This window comes from Phyllobates terribilis, unplaced genomic scaffold (genome assembly GCF_046119375.1).
Source record: "Phyllobates terribilis strain yellow unplaced genomic scaffold, ASM4611937v1 Scaffold_17__1_contigs__length_24005725, whole genome shotgun sequence".
Lineage (NCBI taxonomy): Eukaryota > Metazoa > Chordata > Amphibia > Anura > Dendrobatidae > Phyllobates > Phyllobates terribilis.
The window spans coordinates 8,672,605-8,698,929 of record NW_027362777.1 but is presented as its reverse complement, the minus strand read 5'-3'; positions in this window follow the sequence as shown (position 1 = coordinate 8,698,929).

The window sequence follows — 26,325 nt, the reverse complement described above, 5'->3', positions numbered from 1 at the left end:
CCACGGAACCGGGTTGCCGCCACGGAGACTACAACCACCAGCATCCACCAAAAAGGGTCCGGCTCCGAGTGTCCCAAGGCCCAGGGGGCGCGTCAGAACATTTTCATCACCTTTCACAATCACCAATGGGACAAGGCAGGGATGTTCTCTGTCCCCTCTCTTATACATCCTAGTGACGGAGCACCTGCTCTCATCAATTCGCCATAACCCCAATATTAGGTGGATTGAGGTGGGAGGCACCGAGTACAAGTGCTCTCTATTTGCTGATGATGTCCTAGTATATATCACTCAATCACATATATCCATCCCTGCTGTTATGGCTGAAATAGATCACTTTGTTACATGGTCAAATTTTAAAATCAATGCAGCGAAGTCTGAGGCCCTCGATGTCTCCCTCCCCAAATCCATATAGGATTCCATCCAGTCCAACTTTCCCTTTGCCTGGCCCTCACAGGGTATCAAATACTTAGGAATTCCTATTCATAGAGACCTCTCCCATCTATGTTATCTTAATTTTGGGCCCTTTATTGAACAACTCCATACAGACCACGGTTGGCAAGTTAGAACTGTAAGATTCACTACGTGAACCACTGGTATTTTGTGGAAAAGCACATGTACACTGTGTTCCAAATTATTATGCAAAAAGTGTTTAGGAGTGATAAGGGAAGAATTTGTTTGTTTGTCAGTTAAACTCATTGATGGTGATGTGTGTCAGGGCTCTTTATATCACTGTAAGCAATTGCAGACACCTGTGCTAATTAGTTTGGCAGGTGTGTCCAATGAAAGGCAAGACTACTTAAGAAGGCTGTCTCACATTATTAAGCAGCCTACATTTTCTGCCAAAATGGGAAAGAAAAAGGATGTGTCGGCTGCTGAGAAGCAACAAATTGTGGAGTGTTTAGGTCAAGGCATGGCTACAATCAACATTGTGCGATGATCAGGATGAAGTGTCTTGGCAATCAAGAAGTATGTAGCTGATTCACAGTACACACGTGTGCGTGCTGATAAGGGCAAATTGAGGACTCTTTCCTACAGGCAATTACGTCAGGCTGAAAGAGCAGCGGCAAAAAAGCCTTGTCATAGCAGCAGACAAGTTTTTGAAGCTGCTTGTGCCTCCAACGTCCCCCGAACAACAAGATGCAGGGTCCTTCAGAGGTTTGCAGCTGTGCATACGCCATCCTGTCGACCTCCTCTATCCACTTCACACAAGCAGAAACGGCTCCAGTGGGCCAAACATTACATGAAGACTGATTTCAAAACTGTTTTGTTCACGGATGAGTGCCGTGCAGCGCTCGATGGTCCAGATGGATGGAGTGGAGGATGGCTGGTTGATGGACACCCCACGCAAACACGGCTACAGCGCCAACAAGGAGGAGGTGGAGTAATGTTTTGGGCTGGAATCATGGGGAGAGAGATTGTCGGCCCCTTTAGGATCCCTGAAGGCGCTAAAGATGAACTCCATAATGTATGTGGATTTTCTCAAACAGCACTTCCTGCCATGGTTCAAGAAGAAGAACCGTGTATTTCACAGCAAGATCATTTTTCTGCATGATAATGCACCATCTCATGCTGCACATAAAACATCTGCATCTCTGGCTGATATGGGCATAAAAGGGGACAAACTTATGGTGTGACCCCCATGCTCCCCTGACCTCTACCCCATTCAGAACCTTTGGAGCATCATTAAAAGGAGTGTCTATGATGGCGGGAGGCAGTTCACATCTAAGCAACAGCTCTGGGAGGGTATTCTGTCCTCATGCAAAACAATTGAAGCAGAAACCATCCAAAACCTGACAAATTCAATGGACGAGAGAGTTCAGAAGCTCCTTTCGAACAAGGGGTCCTATGTGAAAATGTAACATCACCTAGAATAAAGTTTTGAGTTGAAAACTGTTTGATTTCAGTTTCTAACAACCTGCTAATGCTTATAATTTCAAAAATGACCATTTTTTTGGTCTTTATTAAAATGAAAAGGTTGATCGAAAAGTTTGGGGGATCTAAGACTGTGGCAACCCAGTAGTCATGATTACTTCGAATTCTGACAATATGAGGGTCATGCTGCAGGTAGTGCAGCAAGAAGGCACTTATGTGTCTTGCGCATCTCGGAGCCCCAAAATTATTTTCCGGGCTAGATGCAGCTAAAAATTATTATTAATTTTAAATCTGGTGAAGCTTTAGTATAGATGGCCTAATAGGATCAGTGCTGCACACTGCTACAAAGCCCAAATTATTTTCCAGTCAAGATACAGATAAACATGATTAGTAATTTTAAATCTGGTGGAGCTTATTATAGATGGCCTAATAGAATCAGTGCTGCACACTGCTACAAAGCCCAAATTATTTTCCAGCCAAGATACAGATAAACATGATTAGTAATTTGAAAGCTTAAAACGGTTGGTAGGGTGATTTTAACCAATCATCAAGCTTTTACTCTCCCCAGGATGACACAGGGGTAGAAAAGTCGTTTCGGATCCATGATTTGTTCATCTTTATGAACGTGAGTCTGTCTACATTATCAGTGGAGAGCCGCGTGCGCTTATCTGTCAGCACACCACCAGCAGCGCTGAACACACGTTCAGACAGAACGCTGGCTGCGGGGCATGACAAGATCTCCGAGGCGTAAGTGGCTAGCTCCGGCCATTTATCCAGATTGGAAGCCCAAAAAGAGCAAGGGTCCAGTGACACAGTCATGGCTTCAATGTTTACTTGGAGATACTCCTGTACCATCGTCTCTAGGCGTTGACTATGTGTCAGACTTCTTGTCTCCTGTGGCCTTGCAAAGGATGGGCTAAAAAAGTGGTGAAATTATTCCGCAAAATTGATGTTACCAGCAGATACTGTGGTTCTGTTACGGTTTGAGTGCTGAACACTTGACGGTCCCACGGTTGGCAAGTTGGAACTGTGAGATTCACTACGTGCACCACTGGTATTTTGTGGAAAAGCACATGTAAGATTCTGCAACGGTCTCTGCTGATACTCCTGCATGCGTGCATCCCTTTCTATGGCAGGAATAATTTCTGCAAATTTACTTTTGTACCGGGGATCTAACAGTGTGGCAACCCAGTAGTCAGGATTATTTCTAATTCTCACAATTCGAGGGTCATGTTGCAGGTAGTGCAGCAAGAAGGCACTCATGTGTGTTGCGCATCCAGGAGCACCAAGTCCCTGTTGTGTTGGTGGCGAGGTAACAATCATGCTTCCTTCCTCTGTCCTCTCCCCCCAACCTCGCACAACAGAAATGTGATCAAGGTCTCCCTCATCTGATGAGTCTTCCATCAGTTCGTCCTCCACTTCTTCCTGGGCTCCTGCACCTTCCTCACTAGTTTGGCTGCTACCATGCGCCCTGGTAAAACCATCTCCCCCACCCTCACATGCCTGCCGCCTTGGTGCTGCCGACCGTCTGGACCTTGCAGATGTTAGCCCTTCCGCATACAACTCCTCCTCCTCTACTTCCTCCACCTCCTCTTGTGCCACCACCTGACTCCGAATTCTGTTTAACATGTGCTCCAGCATGTAAATCACCGGAATAGTCATACTGATAATGGCATCGTCAGCACTAAACATCTTCGTCGCCATTTCAAAACTGTGCAGAAGGGTGCATAGGTCTCTGATCTGAGACCACTCCTCCAGCGTGATTTGCCCCACCTCTGGATCTCGTTGGCCCAGGCTATACGTCAGAACGTATTGCACCAGGGCTTGTCGGTGCTGCCACAGTCGCTGCAACATGTGCAGAGTTGAATTCCACCGGGTAGGCACATCGCATTTTAGCCGGTGAAGTGGCAGGCCCAATGACTTCTGTAGAGATGTAAGTCGCTGAGCTGCGGGATGCGAACGGCGGAAGTGAGCACACAGCGACCGTGCCCTCTGCAGAAGGCCATCTAGTCTGGGATAGTGGGCTAAAAATTGCTGGACAACCAGGTTCAACACGTGAGCCATACAAGGCACGTGTGTGACATTGCCCCGGCGAAGGGCCGCACCCAGGTTTGCAGCATTGTCGCACACGGCCTTCCCTGGTTTCAGGTCCAGTGGAGACAGCCATTCATGAAATTGGTTCTCCAGAGCTGACCACAACTCCTCAGCTGTGTGACTCACATTTCCCAGACATTTCAATGTAAAAACCGCCTGATGACGTTGAGCCCTACTGCCAGCATAGTAAGGAGGTGTGCAGGATCCCTTCTGCGCAGTTAGAAAGCTTGTGGCATGACCAGACAGGCTTTGGGTGCAGGTGGAAGACCGAGAGGAGGTTGAGGAGGCAGAAGCAGTGGAGGAACTTTGACATAAAGAGGATTGACGCACAACTCGTGGGGGCGGCAAGACTTGGACAGCAGCCCCTTGTCCTGCTGTCACCATAGTTACCCAGTGCCCAGTCAGCGACATGTAACGCCCCTGTCCATGCCTACTCGTCCAAGTGTCTGTGGTGAAATGCACCCTGTCACACACAGAGTTTCTCAAAGAAGCGGTGATGTTGTGTGCGACATGCTGGTGGAGCGCAGGCACACCTTTCTTTGAGAAGTAGTGCCGACTGGGCATCTGGTACTGGGGCACTGCGACGGACATAAGGTCTCGAAAATCCTCTGTGTCCACCAGGCGGAAAGGCAGCATTTCTGTAGCCAAGAGCTTGCAGATGGTGAAATTCAACCTCTTAGCTTTCTCATGGCTAGGAGGAAATGGTCTTTTACTTGTCCACATCTGAGGGACCGAGGGCTGGCTATTGTGCTTAGACGGGGTTGATAAGGGTGTCCCCGGCAAACTGCCGGTCTGTGAGGAAGATGCAGGCGGACATGTTAGGTTGCCTTGATCCAAAGGTGGTGCTATCGATGTCGGACAGCGCTCAACACCAGCTGGTGTTACCACCTCCAAAGAAAATGATGACCTGCCAATCACGCTGGCTGTTGCGGGTAAAGAGGTGGCAGGTCTGTGCCCCAAAACAGGTGTGACTGCTGTCCCCCCAGTCACAGAGGATGAAGAGGCCGCGGATGCACAAGATATGGCAGACGGTGGTTGGCCCGGCCGGCTAGGCCGCATTGTAGCACACTGAGCTTCCCACTGCAACTTATGCTTCATGTCCATGTGCCAGTTCATGCATGAAGTACTCAAACTATGTATTTTTTGGCCTCTACTTAGCTTTTGCTGACAAATGTTACAGATAACACGAGTTGGGTCATCTTTATCGATCTGAAAAAATGCCCAGGCTATGCAAGGCTTAGCACCCATGCGACCTGAAGAGCCACCACGACTTGTGGTGAGAGGCAGAGTTGTGTTTGAGGATGCAGTTGTTGACGTGCTTCCAGTACTACGTCTCTGTCCAGGAAGGCGCAACCTGACCTCGTCGTCACTAGCATCTTCCTCCACCTCCTCTGCTGACCTCATCTCTTGGCTGACTGTGGGTTGACAGTAAGTGGGATCTCCAACCTCATCATCATCACCCTGTGCGTTATCACACCCGTCGTCCTCAGAGCCAACCTGTTCCTGCCCTGACAAAAAACTAAAGTTGTCGCTCCAATCAGGTATTTGAGTCTTATCATCGTCTTCCTCATTGTCTCCACCAACAGGAGTTACAGTTTGGGAATGAGGGTCTACATTATGGTCAGAACCTTCTGCGTCTGGTCCTGGATCTGACTCATAAAGATTCTGGGCATCAGTGCAGATCATTTCCTCGTCTGGATTCACAGAAGCGCTGGAGTCGACCTCTGATTCCCAGGCTATAGTATGAGTAAACAGCTCTGCAGACTCAACCATCTGTTCTACCTCATACTCAGACGGGCAGCTGGAGATTTGGGAGCTGTGAGGAAGCAAGTGCGATTGGGGTGACACCTTTGAGGACTGGAGTATTTGTGATGTTGAAGTTGATGTGGAGGAGAGCCCACTTAAAGGAGCACTTGATATCCGTTGAAGCACCTGCTGTTTTTGTGCCTCATCTGGAATTTGTAGCGATTGGCGTGGCCGTAAGAAAGGGATCTTATCACATTGTCCGCTAAAAGAAGTAGACATTTTAGTGTGGCTGGAAGATGGTCTTTCTTCTGCAGATGTTACTGTTGCTTTAACACCTACCCCACGGACACAACCTTTTTTCCCCTTCCCAACACGCCTATTCCCCTTTCCACCAGCAGCAGGCCTTTTTCCACTCATTTTGGTGGTTAACTAATTAACAACTCTGGAGTTGTTTGCACAAAAAAACAATGGATGGGAACCGAGCAGAGCTGAGTGGCCAAACTGTGGTATTAGGCCAAAACTATTGGCTGGGTTAGATGCAGAAAAAAATTATATTCAATTTGCAACCTGATGGAGGTCAGTATAGATGGACTAATAGAGAAAGTCCCACACACTGCTAGAAGGCCAAATATTTTTTCAGAGCTAGATGCAGATAAAAATTATTTTTAATTTGCAACCTGATGGAGGTCAGTATAGATGGACTAATAGAGAAAGTCCCACACACTGCTAGAAGGCCAAATATTTTTTCAGAGCTAGATGCAGATAAAAATTATTTTTAATTTGCAACCTGATGGAGGTCAGTATAGATGGACTAATAGAGAAAGTCCCACACACTGCTAGAAGGCCAAATATTTTTTCAGAGGTAGATGCAGAAAAAAATATATTCAGTTTGCAACCTGATGGAGGTCAGTATAGATGGACTAATACAACAAGTCCCACACACAGCTAGAAGCCCAATATTTTTTCAGAGGTAGATGCAGAAAAAAATATATTCAGTTTGCAACCTGATGGAGGTCTGTATAGATGGATTAATAGAACAAGTCCCACACACAGCTAGAAGCCCCATAATTTTTCAGAGGTAGATGCAGAAAAAAATATATTCAGTTTGCAACCTGATGGAGGTCAGTATAGATGGACTAATACAACAAGTCCCACACACAGCTAGAAGCCCAATATTTTTTCAGAGGTAGATGCAGAAAAAAATATATTCAGTTTGCAACCTGATGGAGGTCTGTATAGATGGATTAATAGAACAAGTCCCACACACAGCTAGAAGCCCAATATCTTTTCAGAGGTAGATGCAGAAAAAAATATATTCAGTTTGCAACCTGATGGAGGTCTGTATAGATGGATTAATAGAACAAGTCCCACACACAGCTAGAAGCCCAATATTTTTTCAGAGGTAGATGCAGAAAAAAATATATTCAGTTTGCAACCTGATGGAGGTCTGTATAGATGGATTAATAGAACAAGTCCCACACACAGCTAGAAGCCCAATATTTTTTCAGAGGTAGATGCAGAAAAAAATATATTCAGTTTGCAACCTGATGGAGGTCAGTATAGATGGACTAATACAACAAGTCCCACACACAGCTAGAAGCCCAATATTTTTTCAGAGGTAGATGCAGAAAAAAATATATTCAGTTTGCAACCTGATGGAGGTCTGTATAGATGGACTAATACAACAAGTCCCACACACAGCTAGAAGCCCAATATTTTTTCAGAGGTAGATGCAGAAAAAAATATATTCAGTTTGCAACCTGATGGAGGTCAGTATAGATGGATTAATACAACAAGTCCCACACACAGCTAGAAGCCCAATATTTTTTCAGAGGTAGATGCAGAAAAAAATATATTCAGTTTGCAACCTGATGGAGGTCTGTATAGATGGATTAATAGAACAAGTCCCACACACAGCTAGAAGCCCAATATTTTTTCAGAGGTAGATGCAGAAAAAAATATATGCAGTTTGCAACCTGATGGAGGTCAGTATAGATGGACTAATACAACAAGTCCCACACACAGCTAGAAGCCCAATATTTTTTCAGAGCTAGATGCAGAAAAAAATTATATTCAATTTGCAACCTGATGGAGGTCAGTATAGATGGACTAATAGAATGATGCTATGCCCAAAAGATTTTACTTCACTAGGTGCAGTAAAAAAATTGGTATTCTATACACAGGTGGTATATCTTGCAACACAGATAGGCTACTCCACTGACTAACACACTCTGCAATAGGCCAAAAAGGATTAGCTTTGCTAGATTCAGCCAAATGCTGTGAAAAAAACTTGCACAGCACTGGCACAGACCTGCCTGGCAAAAACTGATAGGAACTGATGTAACCTAGTCCTGAAAAGGACTCCAATTACAATTAGTCTTTACTCCCACAATCTATCTATTTAAGAGCACAGACCTGCCTGATAAAAGTCGTAGGAAATGCTGTAACCTAGTCCTTAAAAGGACTGCAATCACAACTATTCCCTACTCCCAAGCTATCTGTAGATTTGTGCGAAAATTGGCTTGAAATTAACAAGGTATAGCGCACACAGCAACAGCGGTGCCGTCTAACACGCAGCTGCAGCAGTGAGAAAATGGTGGCGACGGGGAAAATGGCTTGGTCTTATAGGGCAAGGACATGTGACATACACTGCCAATGACACATGCCCTTGCTTGTGTGAAAAAAAGCACTTCGCTCCGTGTGTGCGCTGCTGATAGGCTGACAGACTGCACCTCCCCACTGTAAATGCGGGAAAGAGAAAAAAAAAATGGAGATCTTCATTGTTCCTGCAGAGATCCATCCCCTGCCCCTCCCCCCACCCCGCTGTACACTCAAACTGCGTATTAACTAGAGATGAGCGTTGTTCTACTCGAACTGTTCGCCAATCTCAAATTCGAGCTGTTTTGGGCGGTGTTCGAGCCGTTCGGCGAACACGAACAATTTGAGAAAAATTCGGCTGTTCGAGGTTATGTTCGATAACTGTTCGTGCACCAAAATCATAACTGGATTTTTTCTCAGTAATGATGAAAATTAATGTTAATACGCAGTTTGAGTTTTTTCAGAGGTACAAAAGTAAATTTGCCGAAATTATTCCTGCCATAGAAAGGGATGCACGCATGCAGGAGTATCAGCAGAGACTGTTGCAGAATCTTACATGTGCTTTTCCACAAAACACCAGTGGTGCACGTAGTGAATCTCACAGTTCCAACTTGCCAACCGTGGGACCGTCAAGTGTTCAGCACTCAAACCGTAACAGAACCACAGTATCTGCTGGTAACATCAATTTTGCGGAATCATTTCACCACTTTTTTAGCCCATCCTTTGCAAGGCCACAGGAGACAAGAAGTCTGACACATAGTCAACGCCTAGAGACGATGGTACAGGAGTATCTCCAAGTAAACATTGAAGCCACGACTGTGTCACTGGAGCCTTGCTCTTTTTGGGCTTCCAATCTGGATAAATGGCCGGAGCTAGCCACTTACGCCTTGGAGATCTTATCATGCCCCGCAGCCAGCGTTCTGTCTGAACGTGTGTTCAGCGATGCTGGTGGTGTGCTGTCAGATAAGCGCACGCGGCTCTCCACTGATAATGTAGACAGACTCACGTTCATAAAGATGAACAAATCATGGATCCGAAACGACTTTTCTACCCCTGTGTCATCCTGGGGAGAGTAAAAGCTTGATGATTGGTTAAAATCACCCTACCAACCGTTTTAAGCTTTCAAATTACTAATCATGTTTATCTGTATCTTGACTGGAAAATAATTTGGGCTTTGTAGCAGTGTGCAGCACTGATCCTATTAGGCCATCTATAATAAGCTCCACCAGATTTAAAATTAAAAATAATTTTTAGCTGCATCTAGCCCGGAAAATAATTTTGGGGCTCCGAGATGCGCAAGACACATAAGTGCCTACTTGCTGCACTACCTGCAGCATGACCCTCATATTGTCAGAATTCGAAGTAATCATGACTACTGGGTTGCCACACTCTTAGATCCCCCAAACTTTTCGATCAACCTTTTCATTTTAATAAAGACCAAAAAAATGGTCATTTTTGAAATTATAAGCATTAGCAGGTTGTTAGAAACTGAAATCAAACAGTTTTCAACTCAAAACTTTATTCTAGGTGATGTTACATTTTCACATAGGACCCCTTGTTCGAAAGGAGCTTCTGAACTCTCTCGTCCATTGAATTTGTCAGGTTTTGGATGGTTTCTGCTTCAATTGTTTTGCATGAGGACAGAATACCCTCCCAGAGCTGTTGCTTAGATGTGAACTGCCTCCCGCCATCATAGACACTCCTTTTAATGATGCTCCAAAGGTTCTGAATGGGGTAGAGGTCAGGGGAGCATGGGGGTCACACCATAAGTTTGTCCCCTTTTATGCCCATATCAGCCAGAGATGCAGATGTTTTATGTGCAGCATGAGATGGTGCATTATCATGCAGAAAAATGATCTTGCTGTGAAATACACGGTTCTTCTTCTTGAACCATGGCAGGAAGTGCTGTTTGAGAAAATCCACATACATTATGGAGTTCATCTTTAGCGCCTTCAGGGATCCTAAAGGGGCCGACAATCTCTCTCCCCATGATTCCAGCCCAAAACATTACTCCACCTCCTCCTTGTTGGCGCTGTAGCCGTGTTTGCGTGGGGTGTCCATCAACCAGCCATCCTCCACTCCATCCATCTGGACCATCGAGCGCTGCACGGCACTCATCCATGAACAAAACAGTTTTGAAATCAGTCTTCATGTAATGTTTGGCCCACTGGAGCCGTTTCTGCTTGTGTGAAGTGGATAGAGGAGGTCGACAGGATGGCGTATGCACAGCTGCAAACCTCTGAAGGACCCTGCATCTTGTTGTTCGGGGGACGTTGGAGGCACAAGCAGCTTCAAAAACTTGTCTGCTGCTATGACAAGGCTTTTTTGCCGCTGCTCTTTCAACCTGACGTAATTGCCTGTAGGAAAGAGTCCTCAATTTGCCCTTATCAGCACGCACACGTGTGTACTGTGAATCAGCTACATACTTCTTGATTGCCAAGACACTTCATCCTGATCATCGCACAATGTTGATTGTAGTCATACCTTGACCTAAACACTCCACAATTTGTTGCTTCTCAGCAGCCGACACATCCTTTTTCTTTCCCATTTTGGCAGAAAATGTAGGCTGCTTAATAATGTGAGAGAGCCTTCTTAAGTAGTCTTGCCTTTCATTGGACACACCTGCCAAACTAATTAGCACAGGTGTCTGCAATTGCTTACAGTGATATAAAGAGCCCTGACACACATCACCATCAATGAGTTTAACTGACAAACAAACAAATTCTTCCCTTATCACTCCTAAACACTTTTTGCATAATAATTTGGAACGCAGTGTACATGTGCTTTTCCACAAAACACCAGTGGTTCACGTAGTGAATCTTACAGTTCTAACTTGCCAACCGTGGTCTGTATGGAGTTGTTCAATAAAGGGCCCAAAATTAAGATAACATAGATGGGAGAGGTCTCTATGAATAGGAATTCCTAAGTATTTGATACCCTGTGAGGGCCAGGCAAAGGGAAAGTTGGACTGGATGGAATCCTATATGGATTTAGGGAGGGAGACATCGAGGGCCTCAGACTTCGCTGCATTGATTTTAAAATTTTACCATGTAACAAAGTGATCTATTTCAGCCATAACAGCAGGGATGGATATATGTGATTGAGTGATATATACTAGGACATCATCAGCAAATAGAGAGCACTTGTACTCGGTGCCTCCCACCTCAATCCACCTAATATTGGGGTTATGGCGAATTGATGAGAGCAGGTGCTCCGTCACTAGGATGTATAAGAGAGGGGACAGAGGACATCCCTGCCTTGTCCCATTGGTGATTGTGAAAGGTGATGAAAATGTTCTGACGCACCCCCTGGGCCTTGGGACACCCGGAGCCGGACCCTTTTTGGTGGATGCTGGTGGTTGTAGTCTTCGTGGCGGCGACCCGGTTCCGTGGCTCAGGGCGGTCAAACCAGTGGCGGAACTATTTATGTGGTTTTGATGTTTAAATGTCCGACTACGCCACCCGTGGATTGCGGTCAGAGTGAACCGCCGCTACAGGGCAGACCGCTGAGGCTGGTGTTGTGGGTGCAGCAGAGCGTAGCATAACTCCCCACGGGAGGAGTATAGCCTCAGGGCAGTGTATGCGGAGGATGGGGGTGATGGTGCAGGGCAGCAGCAGTAACGACACGGAGTCAGTGATGCAGTCCAGGGCCTTTACTCACAGTTCTTATTATCCAGACCACGTCTGCAGGTAACGGCTGCCCACGTCGTACTGTGCTCACCAGGTGAGGGGCTCAGACAACTCCCAGATAACTTTGGAGCACTTCACAGGACCCCCTTTGTGTGTCCTTTGTCTGGCCTTTCTTACCAACCCTTCTGTCCGGCTGCCTCGGGCCTCCTCTTGGTAAACTTGGCGCCAGTTTCCCTGACCCTATGTGGTGCCTTCCTAGCGGGTATAGCGAGGGGCTGCGCCACATAAAATGTCAGAGCCTCCGGTTTCTAGCTGAGGGTCGTTTCCTGCCTCCACTAGTTCGGGGACCGGTCTCCCCCTTTGGCCTGACCCCTCCACGCAGGTGGATTCGGGCGTGCGGTGGCGACTCGCCCGTCCGCACCCCTGGGATCCCTTCATTCCTCGTTCCTGGAGCCTTCTCCGCTCCTCTTCCTTCCTTCTCCCTCTTCCAGGCCTGGGCCTCTGTTACTAGGCCCGCCTCCGGAGCAGAGTTCATGCAGAGCCCCTGCTCCCTGCCACTTCTGCTCAGACTTCTCTGCACTGAACTAAGATGGTGCCCACCTTTTATACTCCCTTCTCAATGCACCCAGGAACTGCTTCCTCCCTGCTCCTGCACTACAGGGTTCCCCTTCCTCAGTGTTCCCTCCCCCCACTCCAGCCAGGGACAGGGACTGTCGTGCCCATCTCAGGGGCATATTGGTCGCCCTGCCCCACGGCAATGTGGTGTAATGCATGCAGGTGTCGGGTCCTGATCCACACTCCATCCTTACCTGAGAGTGAGATATCACACCTCTGGGTGAGGTGCAATACGTCTGTAGCAACCGAGCCCTCAGGGTGCTACAGTTCCATTTATCTTCAGCCTAGGTGACGTATTGCGATACAGGGCCGTGATTTTGGCTATAAAAGGGTCCCCTAGACCCCTACCCCAAGCTTTTTAAGAGAATCATATATGGCGTGCCAGGAGACTCTATGGAATGCTTTCTCAGCATCCAATGAGAGTATCTAATTACAAATTTTTAACTGCATCTAGCCCAGGAAATACTTTGTGCCTAGTAGCAGTGTCTGCTAGTCAGCGGATTATCCCGGCTGTTAAGCAAGCTACACCACCTGTAGTTTAGACACTTCATTTTTTCAAAGGAAATGCTTCGGGACCATGGGATACTTAGTGAAGAGCATCAGGAGGCACCCCAAGGCATAGGGGCTGGGACTGGCAGTAGGATGCCTTGCGGTGGACAGCCGAGCTCGATCCTTATAAAAGCTTTTTAACTGCAGCAGCTTTAGTGGACGCTACTGGAGCTGGAATTACCGCGGCTGCTGGCATGAGACTTGCCCTCCAATAGATCCTTGTAAATGGATTTAAAGTGTATTCATTCAAATTAGAGAGACAATTTAAATTAAAAAGCTTAGAGCTGCCTCCACCACAGGGGGGCTCGCTCGACCCACCAGCGGACAGGCACCAGTATTGGGAGAGGGGGGCTGGCCGTCAGGGTTCACCGCGGCTCTGGCACAAACCCGGCGACACGGAGGTGGCACGGGCAGGAGCGGACTGGCCGTGTCGGCTTCTCACTTTTTGGATTTTAGAAGGGCATGACATGCCTATATCTGTGTCTCCCCCTCCTTTTACTCCTCCACCTCTTTTATTTTCGCATGACTATATGTACTTGTCACTTTTCCATGTGTTAGTTATGTCTTCTGAGCAGTTTGTCAGCTTTTGGACACCTTTGAAGGTGTTTTCTATGTGTTTCTATGTGTTTTTGTTTGCCTGCCATTGGTTTTAACGGTGTTCGAAGGTGTTCGACGAACAGTTCGACGAACAGTTCGGCGAACACACGGGTGTTCGACGAACCGAACCGAACTTGAACACTACGGGGGTGGCTCAACACTAGTATTAACATTAATTTTCATCATTACTGAGAAAAAATCCAGTTATGATTTTGGTGCACGAACAGTTATCGAACATAACCTCGAACAGCCGAATTTTTCTCAAATTGTTCGTGTTCGCCGAACGGCTCGAACACCGCCCAAAACAGCTCGAATTTGAGATTAGCGAACAGTTCGAGTAGAACAACGCTCATCTCTAATAGCTACCACGAACAGGCTTGGCGCTATCTTTTGAGCTGCCAGGTGACCACGAAGAGCGCCCCCAATGCATTGTGTCTGCAAACTATTCTAGCAAGATCTGCATTCAAATATCTAAATGTCGCTCCTTCCCTTCTTAACCTGCCATGTGCCCAGACAGTAGTGTACAACCGTATATAGGGTATTGTCGGATTCAAGAGAAGTTGGAAAATAATTTGTAAGGTCCATTTGTTTCCTATTATCCTTTGTGAAGAATTCCAAAGTTATCGCCACATAAAGTGACACACGTCAGATTTGAAAAATGGGGTCTGGTTTAGGAACAGAAAACTGGCTGCAGGAAGTGGTTAAATTAGAGTATTTTGGGCACTAACTACTATAGTCAAAAACTGTGAGTATAGACAATAACTCATCTACTGAAATGACCAAAGTCGACTGTCTTCATCAGCAAAAAATGAGTAACTAGTGAAGAAAGTTATGCTCTAGCAGCAAAATGCTGATCACACCATTGTGATACGGCTGGACTACCCCACCGATAAAGCAGCCACAGCCGGTGATTGAAAAGAATCTGTGACTTCACTGCATTTAGTGGTTACTACTCACCTGGGTAGTCATATGTAGGAATCTCCTCTTTACACCGCTCATCACCCCTCACATATGTCTCTGTAGTATTAATATGGGTCAGATCTTCACCCTGAAACAAATATTGTACAAGTCACAGACAGATGGAGAAGTCCCATCTATGATCAGCTCTAATCCTGCCATCTCCACCGTTCTCATTACACAAGTATAAAACATATAATACTGGTGGATAAAACAAGACTGAGCACAAGACCTTCACAGACATCTACACATCATAGGGGAGATCTCATGACACCTTCTCTCCATCTACCTGATGATCCTGAGGAACATTGGGATCTTCTTGTTTACAGTCCTGTGGAAAAAGAGGACGGGGACATCTCTCTGGTGTTGTCCTCTTACTGGATAGATCTGGAGGAAACACATACAGGGACTGAATTCATTCTTGACATACAGATAATTATAGGCCGTGTGTATTTAGTCCTGTCTATTATCTGGTGATGTGAGGGGCTGGGGAACCTCCATCATGACGTCCCTGTACAGATCTTTGTGTCCTTCTAAATACTCCCACTCCTCCATGGAGAAATAGACAGTGACATCCTGACACCTTATAGGAACCTGACACATACAATGATATCGTCATCCCCCCGATCCTTTCATAGCGTTACTGTATAATGTTCAAGAATTCCCAGCAGTGTCACCTCTCCAGTCAGCAGCTCAATCATTTTGAAGATGAGTTCTAGGATCTTCTGGTCATTGATGTCCTCATGTATCAGGGGGTGAGGTGGGGGACCCGTGATTGGGTCCTGACAGCACTCTCTAGAGGTCTTCTTCACTACTGTGTAATCCTGGTTATGGAGAGACACATTAATACATCTCACTACAGACATTTCCACTGTCCTCACCTCTCCAGTTCTGTTCATCTGTTATTCCCATAGATATGAACGATGTAATGAGACGTCATCAGAATCTCTCACCTCTCCAGTAAGCCGGAAGAGTATTTCAAGGGTGAGGTGTAATATCCTCTCCGCCATCTTGTCTCTGTCCATATCCATCTTTGATGGGTAAATTTGGGTAAAAATGGGTAAACTTAGAGAATTCGATATTGTAGAGACCTGAATGAGAAGATGAGTCGATGTAACATCATAAAAATCCGGTGTAATAATACAATTACTGGAGATAATTAGGGAAACATATGAGGAGATATATTATTTTACAGTATTTAGTTTTCTACTTTACATCTAGTAATAAAACATATATTTTAGGCCACACACAACAAGCAGTTTCTTCCTTGGAGTCTGTAGCTTAAGACTCTTCTCATAGAGTGCACAGGAGAGTTAATCCGGATTTAGGCTTAAATTTCACTACCGACATATTCACCAAAGTCCTCTTGATGCTAGAAGAAAGATGCAAGTGTATCAATAGTAAAACTCTAATAGAATTTGGTTTTCCAGCACTATTTTGACCATCCTTTGATGTTATGGACAAAGATATTCTGCGAAACAAAAGTTATGATTTGGAAAGGTTGAAAGAATTTGTCACATTAAATAAGCCTCTTTTGGTTGATAACCAAAGATCGGCGTATTTGGCAATAACGGATCAGATTTTACGTGGAAATGGGAGACTGTTTTTCCTTGATGGACCAGGAGGTATCGGTAAAATATTCTTAATTAATTTGCTGCTCACAGAAATTTGTTCAAATAACATTGCTGTGGCCGATGCCTCGTCTGGGATTGCGACCACTCGTCTAGATGGAGGACGCACGGCTCATTCAGCACTAGGATTGCCCTTGAATCTAGCGCTCTTGGAAACTCTTGTCTGTAATAACACTAAGGGCTCAGGGAAAGCTAAAGAATTACAGACTTGCAAATTAATTGTTTGGGAGGAATGTACCATGGCGCACAAGAAAGCTGTTGAGGCCCTCGATCGCACCTTGAAAGATCTGCAGGGATCCAATCTCTTAATGGGGGAAATTGTACTTTTTACAGGTGACTTCTGCCAAACGTTACCTTTTCTTAAGGGAGCAACGCCAGCAGACGAGCTGAATGCCTGTTTAATATCTTCTCATCTATGGAGACATATGCAAAACCTACAAGAAACAAAGTGATCATAAACCCTGCTGTAACTAAATAAGTAAAAAAGCTAAAGTGCATTTAAATAACATAGAGTTCTTAGTGAACACAGTTTTTGATCAAAAAAGCATAACAGCCATCCCACCATGGCAAGGTGACCCTTTTCAGGATGGAGACATATTAAGAAGCTACTCCGACTACTAATATACGGGTTCTCTTGATGGGAAATTCTACTGTGGACAAATTTACACCCCACCTACTATGCCTCAGAAACGACAGGTTCCCTACAGATTCCACTACCGGCTTAATCTCCTTCCCGGAAAACTTTTACAAAATGGCGTCCTCAGTACTGGAGGTTATTAACCAAGTTTTCTCCGATATTTGTAACAATTTTAACAACCATCAGTCGCTTTGTGAATGCGCAATTCACCAGCCCAGGGGAATGGGGATAACTCGGTACCCGGGCCTTTAGCCTGGCCTTTAGGGATGTCGCGGTGGTCGGCTCCCGGGCCCGTACCCTGGGGTCACTCCTTAAAAAGGGGTTGATTTTATAAAAGAATGAGTTCGTGACGCCACCTGTGGCTTCTGGTGAAGATCACCAGCGCTGCACAGTCCACTGAGGCTGATGATAAGGCAGCTTGATGGTATAGCTCCCCACAGGTGGAGCTGGGCCTCAGGGCAGTATAGGAACGGGGATGCAGGACAAAGAGACTCTGCCGGGCCAGAACAAGAACAGGGACGGACATGGTTCTGGCTTCTGCGTAGTAAGTTTCTGACCTGCCTGGAGCTAGGCCTAACTTTGTCTCTGTCCTGCGCTGGCTGACCTTGTGGTAGGGCCTTCTCTTGGAGTGCATGCTCCCAACTTACGGGGCCTATGTGTCTCCTGGCTCTTGTACGTATCAGCACTTTAGCGATCCTGGGACTTGTAGTCCTCCAGGGATTCTGGTTTATCTTACTGGGTCGTGGAGATCCCGGCAAGCTTCGGACCCGGTGTCCGGTAACTACTTCTTCTTTGGGGTGAGCTAGTTAAGCTCCTCTGCCCCCTATGAACTAACTCTCTACTCTTCGCCTTCGGCCTACTCGGACCCTCAATAGGCTACTCACACTAACGGCAGCGTGCCACGTTTCACCGATCTTATGGCGCCGGCACACCTAAAGCTCACTATTCTGAGCTACGACTCAACCGGGCTCAACTCTGTATTCAGACTTGCACAAACTGAACTCTCCAGAGGAATTGCTGAGTCACTGAGCTCCACTGCAGACTGACCTGTTTCTGTGTCTCGCTCTGCAGGAACTCATCAACAGACTGAGCTGCCTGGCTCCACCTTCCCTTATATATCTCCCTAACGGGCTCCCTCTGGTGGTCTGAGGTGGAAGGTGGAGATGGGTGAATGGTTATGGGGGCCTCTTGTGGAGGACTCCTTCAATACACCCTTCTAGGATCTGTGATACCAAGCACAGCTGGGCTTCACATTCCCCCCTAGTTAAACTCAGCACTCCCGGACTGAAGTACATTTTATAAAACAGTAACAATAGGAACATAAGCAATACTAGAACATTCTTCCCTTTATGGGAGGCACGAATCTTAAACGTTACATAACCAAAATAAATACAGAGTGTCCTCAGAATCCAAGGCTCCTGTGGTGAGGTTCCCATACAGGATGTCCATCCCACAAGGTAGAGTACTTTGGTAGTTTTTGAGGGACCTGTCCTAAACCCTCTACGTAGGCCCTGGGATGGCTGCAGGGCATGAAGATCCTGAATTGGACCTCGAAACGATCCACTCCAGACAGGTTTTCCTTCTGAGGTCACCTAATGGGCACTCCAGGGAGCGCAATTATATACAATAAGAGTTTTTATGGGCTGCACACAGTCCTCAGCCACGCAGATCATTATGCAAATAAAGAATTAATGAGAAAAAAGCACAAATTGATAAGCATGCATGAAATTATACAACTATGCAATACATCACAATTTAATACTCAATACCCCAGGGGTAACTATCTACACTCTCTGAAATTTTGCTACTTTACTCAGTATACCTAGCAGGAGGTTTACCTCTTGTGCTGCGCACTGATCTGCGTAGTGCAGTAGGTGGTGGGGTGTCAGTGTCTATATCCTCAGTTACTCTACCAGTTCTATGCATGACCATGTTGTAAAACTGTCTTAACCTCTCTACCTTAACTGCCTTAATCAAGTCTACCATTGGCTGGGCCCTCTTGCTCCGCTCCTGCCGGGGATCTTTCATCCGGGGATACTTCTTGAGCTGGCTCTTCTACAACACTTACAGGTTCAACTTGCTGTGGAGGGTTTTCTGGCTGTTCATAGAATTCATAGAATTGGAGTACTGGAATAATTACTGCACCTCCTATTTGAGGCCAATCAGCAGGGAAGTCTCCTAGGTCAGTGTGGATCACTGTTTCTTTAGGTTCTTCCTTGGTTGTGAGAGGCACTTCATCTTGGGGTTTCAGTACGTCTGGACACAACTTTAAGTGGTCCCTGGACACTGTAGCAGTTGTTTTTCCTCCATCACGACTGATTATGCATGTCTTTTAGCTGTCAAATCTTGACGGTAGCACAGTGTAAGGGTCGTTTTCCCACTGGTCATCAAGTTTGTGGTTGCGTCTTTTCCTTTTTAGCACTGTTTCACCAGGTGTGCAAGGTTCTGCTGGTGCGTCTTTGTTGTAGTGCATTTCCTGCTTTTCTCTCACCCGAGTAAGACTGTCCTTGACACAAGCTTGTACCCTTCTGTACTGCTTTTGTCTGGTGGTGTCCCAGTCCTCAGTGGTCATATCAGCTTCAGGTTCAACAACACCAAGCTCCAAATCCATGAGCAGCTTTCCTGGCCTTGCCCACATGAGATATGCCGGAGTGCAGTTGGTGGAACTGACTGGTATATGATTAAACAGATCCACTAAATCAGGTAGTAGGTCTGGCCACTGGTTTCTCTCCTCAAGTGGTATGGTCTTTAGCAGGTCGATGATGATGTTGTTCATCTTTTCGCAGAAACCGTTGGTTTGTGGGTGGTAAGGTGTAGTTCTTATCTTTTTACACCCGTACAGATGGCAGAACTCTTTGAACAATTCAGCCTCAAAGGCCGGGCCTTGGTCAGTCAATACTTGCTCAGGATATCCATGGGGTCTGCAGAAGTACACTTGGAACGTCTTTGCTGCTGTCTCTGCTGTCAGGTCTTTGACAGGGGCGACCACCAGGAAACGTGAGTAATGATCCACCATAGTCAAAGCATAGGAGTACCCTGACCTGCTGGGGGAGAGCTTGAGATGGTCAAGGGCCACGATCTCCAGAGGTCGAGTCGTCTTAATCGGTTGCAGGGGTGCTTTCTGGCTGCTGAAGTCTTTTCTTCTTAGGCTACAGGGTCCACAGTCCCGGCACCACCTTTCAATGGAGCTGCGCATTCCTACCCAGTAAAATCGACATTTCAGCAGGGTCTCTAGCTTTTTCCAGCCAAAGTGCCCCGCCTGATCATGGTAGGCCTCTAATACCATCTGGATGTCTGTCTTCGGGACCACTATCTGCCATACCATCTCATGGGTTCTTGGATTAACGTACCTCCGGCACAGCTTCTCACGGTAGATAAACAGCCGGCTTCTCTCGTTCCACAGCTGCTTTGCTTGCAGAGACGCATCTTTCTCCAGGGAGGCACCTTCTTGGGTTATCAGCTGTTTAATGTGGCTGACAACTGGGTCGCTGTCCTGGGTCTCTTTCCAGCTGTGATGAGGCAGGGGGTTTAACGTCTTTTCACGCGGCTTCCTGGAGGCTCGTTGCTCATGGATCATCCCATTCTGGTGAAAGGCAGGTAGCTCTATCTCTTCCAGGTCATCCACTTCTTCTGTGTCTGACTGGTGAGGCATCCTAGACAGGGCATCGGCGTTGGCGTTCTTGCGGTCTGCCCGGTATTTAATTGTAAATTGGTAGTTTGACAGCCGAGCCATCCATCGTTGTTCCAGAGCCCCCAACTTAGCTGTTTCAAGATGGGTCAAGGGGTTGTTATCAGTAAAGGCAGTGAACTTGCTGGAAGCCAGATAGTGCTTGAATCTTTCAGTGATGGCCCAAACCAAGGCCAGGAACTCCAACTTGAAGCTGCTATAGTTCTCTGGGTTCCTCTCAGTCGGACGGAGCTTCCTGCTTGCATATGTGATGACTTTCTCTTGGCCATTCTGTTTCTGATTTAGCACAGCTCCCAGACCTTTGTTGCTGGCATCTGTATACAGCAGGAACGGTTGACTGTAGTCAGGGTAGGCTAGGATCTTATCACCTGTCAGGATCTCCTTCATTTCTTGAAATTACTCCGCTTGCTCCTTACCCCAGTGGAATGGGGGATTTTTGCCTTTAGGGGACTGCCCTACCAGGAGGTCTTGCAGAGGAGCTGCTTTCTTTTTGTAGTCCCTTACGAACCTCCGGTAGTATCCGACTAGTCCCAAGAACTGACGCACCTCCTTGAGGTTCTTTGGCTCCGGCTACTTCTGGATGGCTGTGACTTTCTCCGGGTCTGGTGCTACCCCTTCTGGACTGACAATGTGCCCCAGGTACTGTACCTTCCTCTTGAGCAGATGGCACTTTGAGGGCTTCAAATTCATCCTGTACCGGGACAGTGACCCAAATACCTCTGCCAGGTGTTTCAAGTGGTCCTCGTACGTTCTGGAGTACACAATTACGTCCTCCAGGTAAAGTAACACAGTCTCGAAATTGCGGTGTCCCAGGCAGCACTCCATCAATCTCTGGAACGTTCCGGGGGCATTGCAGAGTCCAAATGGCATACTGTTGAACTCGCAGATTCCCTTCGGGGTGGTGAAGGCCGTCTTCTCCCGATCCTCCTCAGCCACAGTGACTTGGCAGTACCCACTAGTGAGGTCAAGGGTAGAAAAGTAATTTGCAGACTTCAAGGCAGCTAGGGACTCCTCTATGCGTGGCAAAGGGTATGCATCTTTATGTGTAATGCGATTTACTTGACGGTAATCTACACACATTTTCGTGCTCCCGTCCTTTTTCCTAACCAGCACTAGGGGAGCCGCCCAGGAACTACAACTATCCCTAATTACTCCCGCCTTCCTCATGTCATGCAGCATTTCTTTTGCCTTCTGGTAGTGAGCTGGGGGTATAGGCCTATAGCGCTCTTTGATTGGGGAATGGTTGCCTGTGGGGATATGATGTTGAACCCCCTTAATCCTCCCGAAGTCTAGTGGATGTTTACTGAACACCTGCGAGTATTCTTGAACCACCCGGTGTACACCCTGTTTTTGATGGGCAGGAGTGGTGTCTGTCCCAATGTGGAGCTGTTGACACAAATCCTCCACCTGGGTTGCAGGGTCATTATCCTCTACTTCATCTGGTGAGGTTAAGGACTCCGCCTCATGGATGCAGTTATTATTGACAGCATGTAATTTGGCAACAGTGGCATAACGTGGCAGTTTGACCTCATCTTCCCCTAGGTTAAGAAGACGGACAGGCACCCTCCCATTACATACATCTACCACTCCCCTGGCAGTTAAGAGCGTGGGTCTATGCTCAGAGCAAAGGGGTTCTACTACCGCCTGGTAGCTCTGTCCTCTAAGACCTATGGCAGCTCTACACCAGATGAGCATCTCACTCATTGGGGGAACGACAATGGGCATTGGGTCTGTTACCCTCACGTTACCAATTTCACCATCTGTTAACTTTACTTGCTGTTGATACGTCAGGACGCGGATCTCTCTCTGCAGTGCCCTCCTCTGTCTCGGTCTGGCAGTGTCAGCGATCTGTTGGAGCAAGAACACAACCTCTCCCAAACAGTTACCAACAACATTAGTGCCTAGTACCATATATGGGTTGCTGTCATCAGGGTTAGTCTCCACTACAATAAGTCCCTGGTCCTTCAGCTCCACTCTCCCCACCTTTACAGTCACATTCTTAACCCCGAGTAGGTTAAGGGGGAGTCCATTTGAAGCATATACTGACAAATTTGGAGCTGACGGACGTAGATCGTCCATGGACCAGAACCTCTTGTAGAGGACTTCAGGCATGATGGTTACCTGAGATCCTGTGTGCAGCAGGGCATGCATCGGGATCCCGTCCAACACAATGGACAGGAAAGGTCTTCCTCCGACGAACCCGTTATACCAGTCTGATGGGCCTGGTGAGTCTACTCCTCGGTGGCGGCCCTCGGACCCAGGGTTTTCCCATTTAAAGGACAATTCTGAGCGATGTGTCCGGTCTTACGGCATCGGTAGCAGATTGGTTCCCTCGGCGGGCGGCGCTGGTCACTGGTCCTTGGCGAGGGTGGTGTTGGCCTCCTCCTTCTCCGCATCCAGGGGACATCCTCAGGGCTGTCGGCTAGTAGGTGTCACGCTGTCTCAGCGTACAGGGGGGTCAGGGATCAGATCTGACCCTAGACGGGGGCCCTGACTAATCCCTCAACCTGTAGGTACTGTTAATGGTACAGAGGTCCAGGCCGCCAGCGTAACCCTAAACTCCTGAATATCCCTGAACCTAAGTAATCTAGTCCTGAGAAGGACCCCAATCACAACAATGGGGAACAGGATAGAAAATGCCCAAAACACAGTACTAGACAAACGAGACAGTACAAGGGGAAAACCAAAAACCACCTTGCATACAAAAACTAACACCACAATTACAGAGGGAACAACAACAGGTTAGGAGATAAATGATAAAGGGAGGAAGGGAACAAACCACACCGCATGCTCCTCGCTCCGAACTCCACCAAACAACGATCCACTCTGAAGGTCTGCAAGAAATGCTTTCACCGACAACTTCCCTATCAGACCAGCAGGTATTTGAAGGAATCCCAATACTGCAGCATTAACTGCAGCTGGGCGAGGCTGAGCCTCGTCAAGCACAGAGAGAGAGAATTAACTCCCTCACAACCAAAAAACACAAAGCACCAAAAACTCAGCTGCGAGAAGTCAGGCTGTGTAGTCTCGACGATCTTCGTGGCGACACACCCATGACAGCAGGATCTTCCCTCCTTCCTCGGGCTCCGTCCGCAGCTGCAGAGCACTCAGCACAGTGGTCAGGGTTTTGCTCAACTGACTGTCCAGTTCTTTAGGGGACGTTGCAGGGACTTTAGCTTCAGCAGTCACTGGGGAAAAGGTGGGTGTTGCAGGCACTGGAGTAGCCCCACCCTGGTAACGTTGGATGGCATTTGTTTCCAGGGGCTGCAGTCCCTTTATAGCCATGTCCTTTAGATTGTCAAAGGTGGCATCTGGATGATCCAGGGACCACCAACGCACAGTCCTGCTTTCATCTGGAGACTTCAGTCCCCGGACAAACTGTTCCTTCAGAATTCTGTTCTCATTCTCAATGCTGGTTGGACTAACCTGGTTCAGAGCCCGCAGGGCCCCCTGAAGACGCCAGGCGTAGTCCCGAACATTGTCCTCTGGTTGTTGGGAACAGCTGTAGAACCTCATCCGGAGGTCCGCCTCAGTAAGGTCCTCAAATACAGTCTGTAGTTTTTGGAATATGGCGAACACTGTCTCCCGGTCTGTGGCTGACCATGTTTCCACTTCCCGTTCCGCAGCACCGGTCAGTTGTCCTAATACAACGGCAGCTCTTTGTTTGCCGGTCATAGAGTACATGTCCAAAATACCACATATCTTCCGTTTGAATCCAGACAGGGTATCTGGTTTGCCGTTGTACTGTGGGAGCCACTTTGCTCCAGGAATGTACGGTAAAGTCATAGGAATTACAGGTGTTACAGGCGCTGCTGGTGGAGCGGCGGATTCGGCCTGCCCATTATCGGGCGCGGGCTGAACTTCAGGGACGTTGACCGGTAGGTCGGCGTTCTGCTGTTCGACGGACATCTTAGCACCCCCTAGTTAACCGTGGCCTACCTTCTGGTTTTTCTTCCGGTAGGCCGCAGCTTTGCAGGTGACGGTTGCCTTCAGGACCTTGCGTCGCTTGCGTCCTACGTCATTCAGCGACGCTCCGTACAGGACCTGGCGCTTCCTGATTTGACGTCGAGGCGTGGGGCGTGTCCGGGACTTCGCGCTCTTTTGCAGGTACGCCCCTTACTTTCCCGCGGTTACGCCCTTCTTCTCGCTCAACGGCCCAACAATGGCGGCTATCTTCACCACAACTTTACGTACACCGTTCAAAATAAAGGCGCACAGTACCCGGTGGCAATGGGCAAAACACGGCGTCGTTGCAGCGGGCACGCAATCCTGTTCGTGACGCCATGAGGAGATGACAAGCCCAGGGGAATGGGGATAACTCGGTACCCGGGCCTTTAGCCTGGCCTTTAGGGATGTCGCGGTGGTCGGTTCCCGGGCCCGTACCCTGGGGTCACTCCTTAAAAAGGGGTTGATTTTATAAAAGAATGAGTTCGTGACGCCACCTGTGGCTTCTGGTGAAGATCACCAGTGCTGCGCAGTCCACTGAGGCTGATGATAAGGCAGCTTGATGGTATAGCTCCCCACAGGTGGAGCTGGGCCTCAGGGCAGTATAAGAACGGGGATGCAGGACAAAGTCTCCGCCGGGCCAAAGCAAGAACAGGGACGGACATGATAGTCACTTCAGTACCTTTTACTGGTGGAATTTCAGGCACTCCCCGGAGCACTGAAGGGTGAAGGGTGTATGTCCGGATCCTCCCCAATGAGCAGGTTTTGGGCCTCCTGGTTCTGGCTTCTGCGTAGTAAGTTTCTGACCTGCCTGGAGCTAGGCCTAACTTTGTCTCTGTCCTGCACTGGCTGACCTTGTGGTAGGGCCTTCTCTTGGAGTGCACGCTCCCGACTTACGGGGCCTATGTGTCTCCTGGCTCTTGTATGTATCAGCACTTTAGCGATCCTGGGACTTGTAGTCCTCCAGGGATTCCGGTTTATCTTACTGGGTCGTGGAGATCCCGGTAAGCTTCGGACCCGGTGTCCGGTAACTACTGCTTCTTCGGGGTGAACTAGTTAAGCTCCTCTGCCCCCTATGAACTAACTTTCTACTCTTCGCCTTCGGCCTACTCGGACCCTCAATAGGCTACTCACACTAACGGCAGCGTGCCGCGTTTCACCGATCTTATGGCGCCGGCACACCTAAAGCTCACTATTCTGAGCTACGACTCAACCGGGCTCAACTCTGTATTCAGGCTTGCACTAACTGAACTCTCCAGAGGAATTGCTGAGTCACTGAGCTCCACTGCAGACTGACCTGTTTCTGTGTCTCGATCTGCAGGAACTCATCAACAGACTGAGCTGCCTGTCTCCACCTTCGCTTATATATCTCCCTAACGGGCTCCCTCTGGTGGTCTGAGGTGGAAGGTGGAGATGTGTGAATGGTTATGGGGGCCTCTTGTGGAGGAATCCTTCAATACACCCTTCTAGGATCTGTGATACCGAGCACAGCTGGGCTTCACACAATCCTAGGCCGTAAACGGAGGGGAGCCGCGTGTGTATGAGGCGTACCGAGCGGAGTCGCCTGTGTACGAGGCGTACCGAGCTGAGCAGCGTGTGTACGAGGCGTACCGAGCGGAGCCGCGTTTCACTTCAGGAAAGCCGTGGACACTCCAGGAAAGCCGTGGACCCTTCAGGAAAGCTGTGGACTGCTCTTGTAAGGGCAGGAGTCATGGGGCATGTAGGGTTACGGTACTGACCTATATGGCAGAATAGAGCTAATTGCTC